Here is an 11,001-nt window from a genome sequence, read left to right as displayed (position 1 = left end):
AAGGGTGTAAGTCGAAATTCTGTCCGTGTAACGCTACGCTATTTTTAATCATTGTAAGTTATGTTCAACCTTTTTAATTTAATGTCTCGTAACTAAGTTATTATTATGCTTATTTAATACCGAAGTAATCATGATGTTGGGCTAATTACTAAAATTGGGTAATTGGGCTTTGTACCATAATTGGGGTTTGGATAAAAGAACGACACTTGTGGAAATTAGACTATGGGCTATTAATGGGTTTTATATTAACTAAACAATACCTTGTTAATTTAATATACAAACTTATAATTCGACGTATTTATATATAACCACATACGCTTGACTGGGTACGGTGGGCGGGATATCTATAAATACCAATAATTATTCATTTTAACGGACACGGAACTGGATTAATAGTTAAATAGACTTGTTGAAACAGGGGTGAATTACATTCAAGGGTAATTGGTGTAATTGTTAACAAAGTAGTAAAACCTTGGTTTACACGCAGTCGATAACCTGGTGTATTCATTAAACAAAGTATTAAAACCTTGTTACAATTCGAATTCCCAATTAGTTGGAATATTTGACTTCGAGAATAAGAATAATTTGACGAGGACACTCGCACTTTATATTTATGACTGATGGACTGTTATGGACAAAAACCAGACGGACATATTAAATAATCCAGGACAAAGGACAATTAACCCATGGGCATAAAACTAAAATCAAAACGTCAAACATTATGGTTACGGAAGTTTAAATAAGCATAATTCTTTTATTTCATATTTAATTTCCTTTATTTTATATTTAATTGCACTTCTAATTATCGCATTTTTATTGTTATTGTATTTAATTGCACTTTTAATTATCGTACTTTTTAATTATCGCAAGTTTATTTTATCGCACTTTTATTATTCGCAATTTCATTATCGTTATTTACTTTACGCTTTAAATTAAGTCTTGTATTTATTTATTATTTTACAATTGGTTTTAACTGCGACTAAAGTTTTAAAATCGACAAACCGGACATTAAACGGTAATAACCCCTCTTTATAATAATAATATTACTTATATATATATTTGTATTTTTATAAAAGTAAACTAATATAGCGTTAAGCTTTGTTTAAAGATTTTCTCTGTGGAACGAACCGGACTTACTAAAAACTACACTACTATACGATTAGGTACACTGCCTATAAGTGTTGTAGCAAGGTTTAAGTATATCCATTCTCTAAATAAATAAATATCTTGTGTAAAATTGTATCGTATTTAATAGTATTTTATACCCCTTAGCTTTAACTATCAAGTATTTTTGGCGCCGCTGCCGGAGAACAATCTAGCTTAAAAGCCGGAAGCGTAACGCTAAATTTTTAAAAAAAAAAAATATTTTTATTTTTAGTTTACTTTTATTAAAATTCACTTTTGTAAAAATACGTTTTTAATTATTCGAAAATATAAAAAGAAAAACAAAAATTTATATATTTTTAAGATTTTGTTAAATATTTAAGTTTTATAAAGTATCTTTATTTTTATTCTATAAAAATATAAGTTTTATTTAAATATTTTATTTTTATTTAAAAAAAAACGCGTCGAATTTTAATCAGCCTGTCATTTGAATTTTGGAACCCCGCGACTCGCGGAGATTGCTGCTTGGAATACCGCGACTTGCGGAGACACTCTGACACCGACAGAAACCCTAATCAACATTTATTACGGGTAATTATTAATTATTATTATTAATACACCCTAATTACTTAATTATTATTATAATTAGTTTAAGTTTTTAAATTAAATTGTATTTTAAATTTTAATTAGTTTTATTGTATATATAAATTAATAGTTGTATAAAATAAATAATATAAAAATAATATTTTTATAAATAATTGTAATTTTTACAACTTTTTGTATATTTTTATATTTTGTCCCTTTTTTAATTGTTTTAGCGTAATATTTGTATTTTTCGCTAGTTTTTAGTTTTAAACTTAGTTTTTGCCATAGCTATATTTTTATTTCTAGATTTTTAGGCTTTGCCGTAAAATCCCTTAAGTGCCTTTTCTTTAGACTAAGATTTAGGTACTTTAGAATTTTGCGACGCCTTTTTAAGTTTTAATTTCTTTTTAAGTTATTCCCATTTGGGATATAGTTTTACTTGTAAGCTTTAATATTTTTAGACAACTTTTACCTATGTATCAATTATCATTCTAATTAGTAATCTCAATTTGCGATTATAATTTTAAGTTAGTGGTAGTAATAAGGTTGGGTTAGGCAAGTGTTTTAAAGTTTTATAAGTCACTCTTTTTATTTCTTATTTTTCGACGCCTTTTATTTTTTCGATCTTTTATTTTTCGACTTTTTCCGACGCGCTCTTTTTCTTTCTTATTTCTCGCTATTCTAGTTTTAGGACATAGATTTTTATTCTACTTCTTATCTAAATTTCTTAAAATTACGAAAATTTATTTTAAGTGGTTAAATTAATAGACATCAAAATTTTCTGGTTCGTAGTAATAGTTGGATTTGTATGTGGACCGGGTTATTGGAGCCAAACAGTCCTCAATTATATTGAGACCAAACGAATCCTGCCCCTCTGCTGCATCTTTTGGCTATTCGAAACGTGGGCAAAATCAGAAAAGTCTATTAATTAGATAACTTATTATAATTTTTCTTTCCTTTTAAAAACTAATAGGATATATTCAGTGAATGCACCGAGCAAGACGTTCATCACCTTTTGTACGTTCACCACCTGTAACTAGATCAAGACATCTAACTAATATTGTCGCCGTTGATAATCCATTTTTTGAACCCGACCTCACAATTGAGAATCCGGAGAATATTCAGGGACGATTCGTAGATCCTGAACAACTAAACTTTCCTCTGGAACCACCAATCATTCAAACAGAGATTGTTGAGGAACGAACCATTAAATCAGAATCCTCTAGTGATTCCGATTCAACAAATTCAATTATGGAAGTAACAGAACCTTTAAGTATGGAAGACCGAATGAGAGCCAAACGCACTGGCCAAGGTCACGCAATTACTCATCCAGACATTAATGCGCCAGATTATGAAATCAAAGGACAAATTCTACACATGGTGACTAATCAATGCCAATTTAGTGGTGCGCCAAAGGAAGATCCAAATGAACATCTTCGTACCTTTAATAGGATCTGCACTCTATTTAAAATAAGAGAAGTTGAGGAAGAACAGATATATCTCATGTTATTTCCCTGGACTTTAAAGGGAGAAGCCAAAGATTGGTTGGAATCGTTACCTGAAGGGGCGATTGATACATGGGACGTTTTAGTTGAAAAATTTCTTAAACAATTCTTTCCTGCATCTAAAGCCATAAGACTTCAAGGAGAAATTGTTACGTTTACACAGAAGCCAAATGAAACTCTATATGAGGCGTGGACTAGATTTGGAAAGTTATTAAGAGGATGTCCGCAACATGGTTTAGATACCTGTCAAATAGTACAAATATTCTACCAAGGATGTGACATCACTACAAGGAAAGACATAGATATAGCAGCTGGTGGTTCCATTATGAAGAAAACCGAAACTGATGCTTATAAAATTATTGATAACACTGCTTCCCACTCACATGAGTGGCACCAAGAAAAAGATATCGTTAGATCATCTAAAGCAGCTAGAGCCGATTCTAGCCATGACTTAGATTCCATTTCTGCAAAGATAGATGCTGTGGAGAGACGAATGGAAAAGATGACTAAGGATATTCACTCAATACGAATTAGTTGTGAGCAGTGTGGAGGACCACATTTGACAAAAGAGATTGTCTCAGTATTGAATTAACAATGGAACAAAGAGAGAATATTTCATACATAAACCAAAGGCCTGGAAATAATTATCAGAATAATTTTCAACCGCCAAGACCTATTTACAATCAAAACCAGAATTATAACCGAAATATTCCATACAACAACCAACAAGGTCCTAGCAATCAACAAGTATCCAATAATACTTACAATCAGCAAAGACCTAATTTTCAAAACAAACCACCACAACAAACCGATGATAAAAAGCCGAATTTAGAAGATATGATGACGAAGCTAGTTGAAACTCAAACGCAGTTTTTCACATCTCAAAAACAGACCAATGAACAAAATGCTCAAGCATTTAGAAATCAACAAGCTTCTATTCAAAACCTGGAACAAGAAGTAAGTAACTTAGCAAGGTTAATAGGTGAAAGAAAACCGGGAAGTCTACCTAGTGATACAAATGCTAACCCCCGGAATGAAACAGCTAAAGCCATTACCACAAGAAGTGGTACAACACTTAAACCACCTGAAATACCTGTAACTTCTGATGAAACTATTCCTACTCCACAAGAACCACAACCTGAACAAGATAAGGAAACGGAACAGGTAGTTGAAAAGGTTAATGAAGATAACACAGTTAAGGCTAAACCTTATGTTAAACCATACCAACCACCACTTCCTTACCCGAGTGAAATGAAGAAAGAGAAACTTGAAGCCGAGCAATCCAAATTCTTGGATATGTTTAAACAGATAAATGTAAATCTTCCTTTCATTGATGTGATTTCAGGAATGCCTAGATATGCTAAATTCTTGAAAGATCTAATCTCAAATAGAAAGAAAATGGAAGAACTCTCGGCCGTTACCATGAATGCTAATTATTCAGCAGTGCTGTTGAATAAGATACCAGAAAAATTATCTGATCCAGGAAGTTTCACAATTCCATGTTTTCTGTGTAGTCTTAGTTCAATAGAAGCATTGGCAGACTTAGGTGCTAGTATAAATTTAATGCCGTTTTCACTATACACTAAACTAGACCTTTGAGAATTGAAACCAACCAGAATAAGCATACAACTAGCCGATAGATCAATAAAATATCCTAGAGGGATAATGGAGAACATGCTAGTTAAAGTTGGTACTTTAGTATTTCCAGTAGATTTTGTTGTTCTGGACATGGAAGAAGATTCTCAAGTTCCTCTCATATTAGGAAGACCATTCTTAAACACGGCTAAAGTAATGATAGACGTGTTCGGTAAGAAATTGACCCTAAGTATAGAGGATGAGAGTGTTACCTTTTCAGTTGATAGAGCAATGCAACAACCACAATCTGCAGATGATACATGTTATTATATTCAAACTATAGATGCACATGCAGAATTATTAGAAGAATTTCCAGAATTACAAGGAACGGGAGAATGTTCTTTAGGAGAAGGAAATGAACCAATTGATGAAGTTGAAATGTTAGCTACACTTATAGATAATGGATATGAACCAACAACAGAATAAATTCAAATGCTAAAAGAAGAAGACAGATATCGATATAAATCATCGATAGAAGAACCTCCGAAATTATAGTTAAAGTCACTTCCAAACCATTTGGAATACACTTATTTACATGGTGAATCTGAATTACCTGTAATAATATCGTCTTCTCTTACTGAAAATGAGAAATCACAACTCATTTCTGTGTTGAAAGCTCATAAACCAGCCATTGCATGGAAGATTCATGATATTAAAGGAATAAGTCCTTCGTATTGCACACATAAAATCCTTATGGAAGAAGGTCATAAAACGTATGTGCAACGCCAACGAAGACTAAATCCTAATATGCAAGATGTAGTTAAGAAAGAGATTATTAAACTGCTAGATGCAGGTTTAATTTATCCAATTTTTGATAGTCCATGGGTAAGCCCAGTTCAATGCGTACCTAAGAAGGGTGGCATGACTGTCATTACAAATGAGAAAAATGAGCTTATTCCTACTAGGACTGTAACAGGATGGCGTGTATGTATTGATTATAGAAAATTAAATGACGCCACCAGAAAAGATCACTTTCCCTTACCTTTTATTGATCAAATGTTGGAAAGATTAGCCGGAAATAGTTACTATTGTTTTCTAGATGGATTTTTCGGATATTTTCAAATTCCAATAGCACCCGAAGATCAAGAGAAAACCACGTTCACGTGCCCTTATGGTACTTTTGCTTACAAACGCATGCCATTTGGAGTTTGCAACGCCCCTGCAACCTTTCAAAGGTGCATGATGGCGATTTTTCACGACATGATAGAAGAATGCATGGAAGTTTTCATGGATGACTTTTTAGTCTTCGGTGATACATTTGAATCATGTCTAGTTAATCTGGAACGAATGCTTATTAGATGCGGACAATCAAATCTAGTACTTAATTGGGAGAAATGCCATTTCATGGTTAAAGAAGGCATCGTTCTTGGTCATAAAATTTCAAAAGAAGGAATTGAAGTGGATAGAGCTAAAGTAGATGTAATTGCTAAACTTCCACATCCCACCAATGTTAGAGGAGTTAGGAGTTTTCTAGGGCATTCCGGTTTTTACCGACGTTTCATAAAATATTTTTCTAAAATTGCCACTCCTATGAATAAACTCCTAGAAAAGGATGCTCCATTCATCTTTTCAGATGAATGTATCAAATCTTTTAATATTCTTAAAGAGAAACTCACTAATGCGCCGATCATGATAACACCAAATTGGAATCTACCATTTGAATTAATGTGCGATGCAAGTGATTTTGCAATGGGAGCCGTTTTAGGACAAAGGATTGAAAAACGATTTCAACCTATATATTATGCTAGTAAGACGTTACAAGGAGCACAAACAAATTACACAACTACTGAAAAAGAACTCCTTGCTATTGTCTTTGCTTTTGACAAATTTCGATCATATCTCGTTCTAGCTAAAACGGTGGTCTATACCGACCATTCTGCTCTTAGATACCTATTTTCGAAACAAGATGCTAAACCACGATTATTCCGCTGGATCTTACTCTTACAAGAATTCGATATTGAAATCCGAGATAAAAGAGGAGCAGAAAATCTCGCCGCTGATCATCTTTCTCGACTTGAAAATCCCGAATTAGAAGTTCTAAATGAATCGGCCATACAAGACAACTTTCCTGATGAATATCTATTGAAGATAGATTATAAAGAAATTCCATGGTTTGCAGACTATGCAAACTACTTAGTTTGTGGATTCCTTGAAAAAGGATTATCGTACCAAAAACGAAAGAAATTCTTCAGTGATATAAAACACTATTTTTGGGAAGATCCACATATGTTTAAAAGTTGTCCAGATGGAATAATACGCCGATGTATATTCGGAGATGAAGCTAGTAAAACTGTAAACCATTGTTACACAGGACCAACAGGAGGGCATTATGGGCCTCAACTAACAGCAAGAAAAGTTTATGATGCTGGATTCTATTGGCCTACAATTTACAAAGACGCACACCTTCTTTGCAAATCCTGTGATGCATGTCAAAGGGCCGGAAAAATAAGTCAACGTGATGAAATGCCATAAAATGTCATACAAGTATGTGAAGTATTTGACATTTGGGGTATTGACTTTATGGGTCCATTTCCAAAATCTCATAATAATCTCTATATTCTCGTAGCCATTGATTATGTATCTAAATGGGCGGAAGCACAAGCTCTCCCAACTAACGATGCACGAGTTGTAGTCAACTTTTTAAAACGTCTTTTTGCAAGGTTTGGAACACCGAAAGCTTTAATAAGTGATCGGGGTACACATTTCTGTAATAATCAACTTGAGAAAGTTCTTAAAAGATATGGAGTAACTCATAAAATCTCCACCGCATATCATCCACAAATAAGTGGACAAGTTGAAAATACCAACCGAGCTTTAAAACGTATTCTAGAGAAAACTGTAGGATCAAATCCGAAGGAATGGTCCATTAAATTGGAGGATGCACTCTGGGCTTTTAGAACAGCCTACAAAACTCCAATTGGAACCACACCTTTTAGACTTGTTTATGGAAAAGCATGTCATCTTCCTGTAGAAATTGAACACAAAGCATTTTGGGCTTTGAAGACATGTAATCTTGATTTACATGAAGCTGGACGTCTACGATTTAGTCAACTAAACGAATTAGAAGAATTAAGACATGAAGCATACGAAAATTCGTTAATCTATAAAGAAAGAACGAAGAAATGGCATGATAAAAGAATCAGAAGTTTAAAAGAATTTAAAGAAGGAGACAGAGTTCTTCTTTTCAATTCACGATTCAAGCTATTTCCTGGAAAATTGAAATCAAGATGGTCTGGACCATTCATAGTTAAAAGAGTTTTTCCATACGGAACGATAGAATTAATAAATTCAAATGGGATTGAATTTAAAGTTAATGGTCACAGAGTTAAACATTACATACATGGTCCGATGGAAGTTGACAACGAAGTTAATCACAATTTCGACACCACAGCTAACTAAGTGTGGGGAGAATCAAGTCTTTTAAGGATATTATGTATTTCTGTTAGAGTTAGATTGTCTGTTTTCGTGTAGTTCTCGAAAATGGAACTCAAATGGTCTTTCCCTAGCAGACCCTAAAGAACTAGTCTTCTCCCCCCATTCTGAATTTTTATTTTTTTAGGTTTTTACGATATGAAGACTGCCTGTGAACTAAACCATGGTCTAATGCTACACGCTTTGATCACTAAACGTAATAATGACACACTTCCGAGTGAAATAGTATCAGTAATCAGAGAAAGATTGGACGGAGTTAGAAAAGAATTCAGATGCGAAGATAATAAGTTACAATTTGGTAAAGAAAAATCAAAATCCGCAGCGAAAAGAAGAGCACGACACCTAGAAAGATGTCACAAATGCGAAAAATGGTCACATGGAGGTAAATGTTCAAATAATCAAACCTATTCAAATACCGAATTTATTACTTTATGCAGAGACGGACCGTTCATATGTTTAGAAGAAAAAACACTGAATGCTCGAGGTTACGCCTATGTAGCCATGGAAACCCAATTAAACCGACTATCTTATGAATGGGATAGATCATATAACTAAGAATACTATCTCACAGGTAAGTCTGTACAGTTTTTATTTTTATTTTTATTTTTAACATTTTGATAATAAACGCTAATTTGTTCACTATAAAGTATTAAATTGGTATTAAATAAAATTAGGTTTGGCGACCGAAATTATTGATATCATACAAAAATTTATTGCATCACTGCGAAATTTAACGTTTATTCTTAAGGTATAAATATCTTTAATCAATCAACCCAAAATATTTCAAAAATTCGTCATGAGTTAAATTAGGTCTTGGAACCGAAATTACTTTACCGAAAAGAGGGGCGCAAATTTTTGATAATATTTGATTGATTAAAGTGGGATAAAAAGCCAAAAAGATTTTTAATTTTATTTTTACCATGTTTTTAAAATTAATATATAAATCTTAAATTAATATTGTAAACTTTGTAAAAACAATATATTTAAAATTGTAAATATTTGAAAAATTAATATAAGTTTGGTGTGAATTTATAATATGAATTTTTAAATTAAGTTTGGTGTGAATTTTTAATTTTTAAAATATGAATTTTATTTTTATGCATTTTAAATTGTAAGTTTGGTGTGAATTTTTAATATTAATTTTGAATTTTATATTTAAGTTGTGTGAATTTAAAAACAAAAATTTACTTTATTTCGTTAAGTTAAAAATATGATTTTTAAAATTCGTCGTAAGTTGAAGACTAGGTCGTTGAACCGAAATCGCTTTACCCGAGGGAGGGACGAGAACTTTTATTATCATTATTTTTAATCTTATTGAATTAAAGTATGCCAAAAACATTTTAAAAAAAAAACCCAAAAATCTTAGCTTATAAAACAATCGCTACAAAAAGACAAATTTTAAAATTTTGTCGAAGGACGGACTAGGACATCGATCTGAAACGACCTCGTCCTAAATAACAAGGGAAACAAAATTTTAAAATTAATTACTTAATTGTTTTAATTAGTATAAGATATATAAAAAAAAATAAAAAATACAAACTCCGCGACTCGCGGAGTTTGAAGGTTCAAACACCGCGACTCGCGGAGGGACCAAAACTCAGAAAAAAAATAAAAACACAAAAACTGATCAATCCACACCGCAACTCAAACATACAGCGAAAATAAACCCGAAAAAACCCGAGAAAACACCCCCAAAATCACAATTTTTGACCGTTAATCATCAAATCTTTTACTAAAATCATGTTGAGAAGGATGCTATCAAGGAATTACTCAAGAAAAACGGTAAATTTCTACACCTAAACACCATTTAATCCGAAAATTAGTGTTCTTGAGCAATTTTATACCCAATTTGATCTTGATGCTTTTTAGTGTAATTATGCTTAAATTGTTTATGTATTATGCTTGTATAACCTAGATTGATGCTATTTAACATGATTAGAAGCCTTAAACTTCAAATTTTGAGTAATCTAGTGTTTGTGTTCTTGAGCAAATTTGGAGCTTTTTGATATATACAGGTTATGGCCGATTTTTGTCATGAATTGTTGCTAAATTAAGTAGTGTAACATGTTTAGGTAGTTAAATGATCCAAACTTTGAGCCTAAACATGATTTTGAGAATTAAAGTGGACTTTTTCAAGTCTAAAATTCATGAACTTGATTTTTGAGAGATAATGCCATTTGAAACTTGTTTAATTGCTAGTGATGATTATTTTGACATGTTATTTGAGTTGAATACTTATGAACTTGGCGAACATTTTCGTATATGCTTATTTGAAAAAGTGTAGATTTGATGAAAATATGAAAATGATCTTAAGTTTGATATAAATTGATCATGTCATTGTAATTATTTTGATTGATGATTTTGCTGACACTAATGCATATTTGGATGCACAAAAATTGTGTTTGATGTGTTTTGCAGACTGAAAGGGGTGAATCTTCATCCCAAGCTCGCAATGCTCCTGCTGAGAATACGGAACAACAAGAGGTGGATAACTACTACAAACAAGAAATACCTCATCCAGTCATGACATTTTCTGATATGCACTTGGAAGATTTGCACCCGAACCTGAGATTTGATTGACTTTGGATAGATTATCCAAAATACCAAAGGGGTTTGCGTACTCTTCATTCTAAAGCTATTGAGGTACCTAGGGTCATAGAATGGGGACCATTAGAAGCTGTAGAATTGGCCGGGCCAATTAGGGAATTACTTGCACAGAGGTATGGTAATTCTACTTTTA

This window comes from Rutidosis leptorrhynchoides, chromosome 7 (assembly GCF_046630445.1).
Source record: "Rutidosis leptorrhynchoides isolate AG116_Rl617_1_P2 chromosome 7, CSIRO_AGI_Rlap_v1, whole genome shotgun sequence".
In the NCBI taxonomy this organism is placed as follows: Eukaryota; Viridiplantae; Streptophyta; class Magnoliopsida; order Asterales; family Asteraceae; genus Rutidosis; species Rutidosis leptorrhynchoides.
This window is presented reverse-complemented; position numbering follows the sequence as displayed.